Raw genomic sequence first — 6,894 nt, 5'->3', positions numbered from 1 at the left:
CGCAGCCCCCGCTACACCCAGGACGGACCCCGCCTCACGGGCGCGTTTCTCTCTCCCCCCCGGTCCCAGGCGAAGCGGCGACGTCGCCTGTTAACTGCCAGCGATGCCGTCGTGAAAGCTGCGCTGCGCGGTGAGGCGCTTCTTGACTTCTTCATTTGCTTTCTCTTCCCAGCTCCAGTTTTGGGTGCCGCTCAAAGCCGAGCGGTTTAACCTGCGCCAGGGCTCCTTTGCGCTACAGGTGTCGGTAGTCTTCCTCTGGGCTCCGAGGACGATACGCCACCGATGTAAAAATGCTGCGATATTGGGGTGAGATTCCAGTTTCCTCAAACCAGGCCAACCGCAGCTCCTTTGACCTGCTTCAGCGTGAGTTTCGTACCGTGGAGGTCCAAGATCCTCCACTGCATCAGCCGTCTGCCAACAAACCCCGCCCGACCACCATGCTGGACATCCCCTCGGAGCCCTGCAGCCTCACCATTCACACCATCCAGCTCATCCAGCACAACCGGCGCCTGCGCAGCCTCATCGCCATGGCTCAGGCCCAAAACCAGCAGCAAGCAGAAGGCATAAAAACTGAAGACAACGAACCTCTGCCATCGTGTCCAGCCTCTCCACCTCTCCCCGATGACCTGCTTCCTCTGGATAGCAAGACCCCTAAAATGCCGTTTCAGCTGAGGCACAGTGACCCAGAGAGTGATTTCTACAGGTGTGTTGGCATTTCTTTGGGTTAGGTCTTGGCTGCAGGGAAGCTGAGTGGTTTTAAGTGTGTTATTATGTCAGTTCCTTGTGGCTGAAGGGTCAAACACTTGTATGTAAAGAATAAAACAGGCTTTGAAAAGGCAGGATTTAAATTTCTCCCGTGTGGGTAGCATGCAGATTATTTAGAATAAATCTGCCTTTGTTTCCTGTCTGTTGGCCTCTGCAGCCAATTTTTGATTAAATAGTATTGCCACCTCCTTCCTATCTGCTCCTCTGACAAGCACTACATTCCCAAGGAGGTGTTGCAGGTATTGCAGAGTCTTATTATCTTTTCAGGTTGTTTGCATTTAAATTCAGGGATTAGTCCGTACTACTGTAACTTTCTGCTCTTAGATTAAGGACTGTGAACCTGATGTGGGAGACAATAATACATGTTAGTTTTTTTAGATGGGGAAAATGTGCATCAGTGAAATATAATCTATCAGCTTAATACCACTGAGATCTTTAATGACCTGAGGTTGTGTAAAATATGTTTTATTGAAAGGTCTTGCTTTTGGTAACATGTTCTCTCTGAAGAGCAGAGTGATTCTTTAGCGCTGCTTGTGGAGGAACACTGTCATCCTCAGAAGAAAAAGTGATTAGCCAAAACAGATGAAGAGAAGTCCAGTCCTCTGAGGACAAAATCTGAGCCCTGTGTCTTCATCTCTTTCTGGTGCTGTAGTTTGTAGAACTGTGTGGCCTTGTGCTGCCTCCCTTGTTCTGCTGTGCCCTCCCTGATAACTTCAGGTTATACTTCAGTTTTCTGTGGCTCTGTCCATGTTTTGGGGCCTGCTTTATCTTTTTGTCCTCCCTTGTGATTTTCAGGGGTCTGAGTAAAGAAATGTTATTTAGCAGTCAACCACATGGGGGAGTTTAAGGACTAGGTTGTAAAAACTGGATGGACAATTTTGCAAGGAAACGTTTTGAGTCTGACAGAGAATGGATTTAAAATGTGCTTCAGTGTAGCCTAGAATTTAATTTTGTGCTTGCTAAACCAAACATATTTTTGCTTCTCCAGGAGGAAAACTTTGAGTTTGTTGTTGCGTGTTTGCTCTTAACAGTTTTAATACACTGACATGAGCAACGTGGGTCTGAGCAGCAGTATATAGGTGTAGTTAGACATACAAAAAAAAGGAAGATAAGATTGGCCAGCCTGAATGAGACCACAAGTTCCTTTAGTATAGCCATGCCCTCTTCTTTTTTCCTTGTTATTCATTTTAATCCCTTGACCCCACACCCTTGTCTTTTATTTTGTTGGATTCATTTTGTTTTCCCTCCCCTCTGCCCTGCCCCACACCTGTAGCCTCTACCTCCTCATCCCTTTTGAGATGAGGCAGAACCTAATTTATTGCTATTTTTCAGTTGTTCTGGTCTTTTCAACTCCTAAAATCTGTACTAGCAGCAGTGCTGCTCCTCTCCTCCATTTTTTCAGACTGTTTATAAATATGTTGAAACAATCTTTGATTCAGGCACAGATCCCAAAGGGAGGACCTGGGTTCCACAGTGGAGATCTCTTATGTACTTGCTTGTTGATGGATTTGAAGGACTTAGTAGGTTTGTGAAGCAGGTTTTTCATTTACAGAAGCTGTCTGGACTCTCTCCGAGTGTAACATATTTACCCATGTGTCCTCTAATTCTGTTCTTATAATTTCTTTTGATTTTCCCTGATGCACAAGAATGTGTCAGGCTTCCCAGCCTGCAGTTTTTCACTTCTCTTCTGAAGCTATTAAAGGAAAATGTTTTCATGTTTTCTGTCTTCGGGTCCTCATGGGCCAAGGGAGTTTAAAGCAAGAGGTGACTCACTACAGCTATTCAGCTATTTCATCCTTGAATTCCTTTAGTATTCCTGGGTGAATTACCAGCTGGTCCTGGTGATTTGCTGTTGATGTTACAGTTCTTGGAATATACAATAAGGGATTAGCATTTGGGTATGGTTGGTATAGAAACAGAAGGTAACCTAAAGCCTAATCCATGAAGAATGAGTGAGGTGCTCCAGACTTGGAACTTGAACAGGAGACTTTTACCACAATATGGGTTATAGCTTGTCCTTCTCTGCTCAGCTTCCTCTCATTAGCATGGATCTGTCTTCAAAGGACACCTAGTCATTATGTGCCTCTTCAGATGCTTTTTCTTGTGAGTGAATGGTGGTTTTCATTGCAGATTTCTCTGTCATTCTCTCATTTGCATTCTTGACCACACTGAATGTGCACTTTGCATTGAAAGACAATCTGTGAACAAAACTGGGAGCTTGCAGTGGGAAGACAGTTCATGGCAGAAGGGCTTGTAGTTAAGAAGTAGCTGTACAGAATTGAAGAAGCAAGTGTCAGTGGGACAGCAGAGTTCATATTGGGAAGGGTTTGGAGCAGTGGGAGTTAGAGCAGGCAGAACATGCTTCCCCTGCTGGACTAAGCACTTTGGCCTAGCCTTTAAACTGTCTGGTCTTCTGGGTTGAGCCACTGGGACCCAGTTTATTTTCTATATGTTATCTGTTACCTCTTGCCATTATCTGTTGAGCAGCTTCTTTTTATACTTGTACAGCCTTCTGTAGACATAGCAGAGATATTTTTTAAACAGGCTTACTCAGTAGGAGCTGGAAAGGGGCCCTTTTCCAAAAGGAAACAACTTTCTGGTTTGAGGTAGTGTGCTGTGTTCTTTGATGCACTGACTTGCATAATGTTTTTCCAATGTTCTCCTTTGTTTTATTGTTTTGGGGGAAATGGCTGTGAAGCAACCTTGTCGCACCTCATGTGGTAGAAATTCAACTCAACGATGTAATGTTTCATAAAATTGATGTGTTTGTAGGAAAAACAATCCCTCCCTCCATCTGCTGCTAGCTTATGCTCACCTAGGAGGTAGCAGAGCACTTCAATCCATTACTGCAGCTGAGTGAACCTTGGCTGTCAATCCTTGTACTGACTTAGCCCAAACACTTTCCCCTGAATATAGCTCTGTGGGAAATGAACCATGGCATCTCCTTCCCTTTAAGAAAAACAGCCTTGCAGGAGAGGAGCTTGGGTGAATGGATTGTGGTGCCTTTGGGGAATGTCTCGTTGACAAAGATGATGAGCCTTTTATGAGTTTTGAAACATTATTCATCCTGAAGATAACTCTGATGGGTATAAATGGACACACTTTTCTGTTGTGAAGTTCTGTATGTTGCAGGTTTGCTGGCAGCAGTGGGAGATGGCTGGGCTTTGGATCTCATGAACTCATGGCTTGGCAGATAGATTTTGGTCTGGAACATCATCTAATGTTAGTGACTGATAAATAAATATAGATCCTATTAGAAGTACAAAATTGAAGACAAGTTGGCTGGTATTTGTGATACATCTCATATACTCTGTGGACATGGTCACCTCAAGCCACAGGCCTAACTGCCAATCTTGCTAGACACTGGTGATAGATTTTAGGGATTAAAGAGTTCTTGTTCCCTTGCAGCTCAGCTATATAACTGGCAGAAAGTTAAATGTGCTTGCCTTTGGGTGGTGGCTGGATGAGGAGCCTTCCAGGGAATCAGGAGGTGCTACAGGGGGTGGCATTCTGCATGATGATAGTACCTGGATGGGTGTTTTGCTAGGTAGCTGGATGAGATTGACAGCCAAGGCTCTTTACCTGTGGTCATCTGGGAGAAGTCTGCTGCTCATGTTGGGAAGACTTGACATTAGGCAGCTGCTTTTGACTTCAGTGTGTCTTTGTGGCTGGTCTTGTTTATATGCATCCTTATCAGGCAGTACTTGAAGGTTAAAGGAGATGAAGAAAAAAAGATATTTTCTTATTTGTTGTTCTCCATTAACATCTACAACAATATTTCAGTTTTGGTTTCTAATCAGGCTTTTAATTCCTCTATCATTTATGGTGGGAAACAGGAAAACAAGAGAAGAAAATGTAAGAACAAAACATAATTGACTGACCTTACCTAGAGCAAGAGGTGATGATTTGGATTTGAGTACAGTACCTGAAATGTCTTTTCTTTTTGTCTCTAATTGATTAGATTTTGAGTTGATTATATCCCTTTCAGCAGAGTGACCTGGCTGCATTTTAATGCTGGCAATTAGTTTCTTTTCTAGGAGTTTAAAAGAGATATAACATTCTGTGCTGTTTCTGAGCAGTGATATGCTAAATGATTGTCATGCTTTACAAGTGGACGAGTATCTGCCTTGGGCTTGCCAAATTCTATGTCTAGTTTAAATTTGTTCATAGCATTTTGATTGAATGGCAGAGAATCAATAATGGCTCTTTATTTGTCTCTGTAGTAATAGTAGTCTGGTGTTTGGTGGTTTTGGTTGCATAAGATGTTAGCTGATGGCTGCTGGACAGCTAAAGAATGTCCTTTGTTGAAAAAGAAGAGGTTCTTTTTTATAGGTATAAATTTTGATGGTTGTTTTCTAGTTGGCTTTGCTTGACTGTTGTTTTTTTTTCTGTTGTATCCTCCTGCTCCCAGTGTTGTATGAGACATGGGCTGTGTTTGAACTTCAGAAATCCACCCCTGGGAGGTGGAGAGGGGAGTGAGGGAGGTATAAAACCAGTATGGGTGACACTTGGTTTATAAGGGAACTGATGATCTTTTAATTCATTTTGTCAGAGTGCCTGCTGTCTTCTTTACAGAGTAGTTACATAATTGAGTAGGAATTGGAATGTGAGTCATTTTTCAGCAATTAATAACTGGGGTGAATCCATGACCTGAGATCTACATGCTGTTCTTAATATCCACTTAGAAATATCATCCTCTGCAGCTTTTAATATACTGTGATCCCCTCCTTTATTTGAATAATAAGAAAGTGCTGAGCAGGTGTTCTTGAAAATGAATGCTTTTGGTCTGTAAGCTCAATGTTTAACCTTCCATTTTCTGTCCCCTGAAATGTTAGCTTTTTTTACTGCTCTGTTGCAGTAAAAAAACCCCAGGTTTTCTATGGGTCAGTTCCAAGGACTGGGGAAGGCTGAGGCTAACTCAGCATCTCAGTGAGACTGCAGGGTTCTTAATGCACCTGGAGAAAGAAGAGTAGTGAGGATGTTATTAAGGCATCCATGCTGTCTGTGTACTGTTTACTCAGCTCTTGTTACTGGGAGGAGTGTGTGGTGATACACAAGTAAGTAGGGTGAGAGCAAAGCCAGCCTCAGGACAAGTTGTAGACGTTGGGAGAAATTGATCAGAAACAAATGAAGGGTGAAATTGTGAGCTTAATTCTGCCATTGTTTCTGAATGAAGTGTAAAAACATGATATAAATATATTGAGCAGAAAGGAAATTTGATGTTTTGACATCAGCATTTGATGACTGTGTTACTGGTACAGGCAAATACATCATGTGAGCTGCAAAATCTGGTAGAAATAGATTTACCTTTCAGAGGCCTTGCCTTATCTTGTCTTCTCTTTTTCCTGTGTGACTTTAACTCCTCTTGATGAAAAATGCCTTACTGTAAATGAATGATGTTTGAAGCACTCATGTTAGTTGTTCTCCATCTTCTCCATCCTCCATGGTCACTTCTTCCTGCCTAGCAACACCAAGAAGAGAGGTCTCAAACCCAAGGCTGGGGAATGCAGGTCTACAACAGAGCTTCTCCAGGCCTGATGTTCACTTCTTAGGTTGGATATGGGGACACTTCTTCCAGTGTCATGTTTAGTGGCTAGTGGAAATGCAGAGAGGGAAGTGGCCTTTTTGGCTACAATGTACCTTTATTTATGAAAAGTATGTGTATCCCATTTCTTTTTTGTGTGTGCCTTTTGCTTAATAAATTCAGATCTTGTCTATCCCAGAAGCTTTTGTATCTGACTGTTAGGCTCGTGACATCAGAGATAATAAGGAAGAGAAAAGTAATTAACTGAGGGAGGAAATGATTTGCATTCATGCTGTTTAAAATGCCTTTTTTTGTTTGTGTCAAGGACCCATTTAATTCACATCTCCAGGAGAAAAGCTCTTGGGTGGGAAGAGAGTTGCTTAAGGGTTCAGAAGATTTGCATCCCACATTCATTCATCACTCAAGGAATCTTCTGGCTAGAAAGGAAAATAAGAATTGGCAGTGCTGATTTGGAGAGAGAGGAAGAAGGGAAAGCAGATGAGCCCTTACTAGATAGTGTTGATATGTCATGGAGAAACTGGAGAATCCCAGAGGATCTGCTTTCCCTTTGTACATCACTGTCGCGTGAAGGGGAGGGGGTAGGT

General features: G+C 42.8%; 1 pseudogene; it reads left to right on the top strand.

Moving 5' to 3' along the window:
* Nucleotides 1-290: 290 nt before the first annotated feature.
* On the top strand, nt 291-703 carry LOC103770393 (annotated as a pseudogene).
* Nucleotides 704-6,894: the final 6,191 nt, after the last annotated feature.

The sequence above is a fragment of the Merops nubicus genome, unplaced genomic scaffold (assembly GCF_000691845.1).
Source record: "Merops nubicus isolate BGI_N331 unplaced genomic scaffold, ASM69184v1 scaffold20360, whole genome shotgun sequence".
NCBI lineage: Eukaryota > Metazoa > Chordata > Aves > Coraciiformes > Meropidae > Merops > Merops nubicus.
This window is presented reverse-complemented; position numbering and strand designations above follow the sequence as displayed.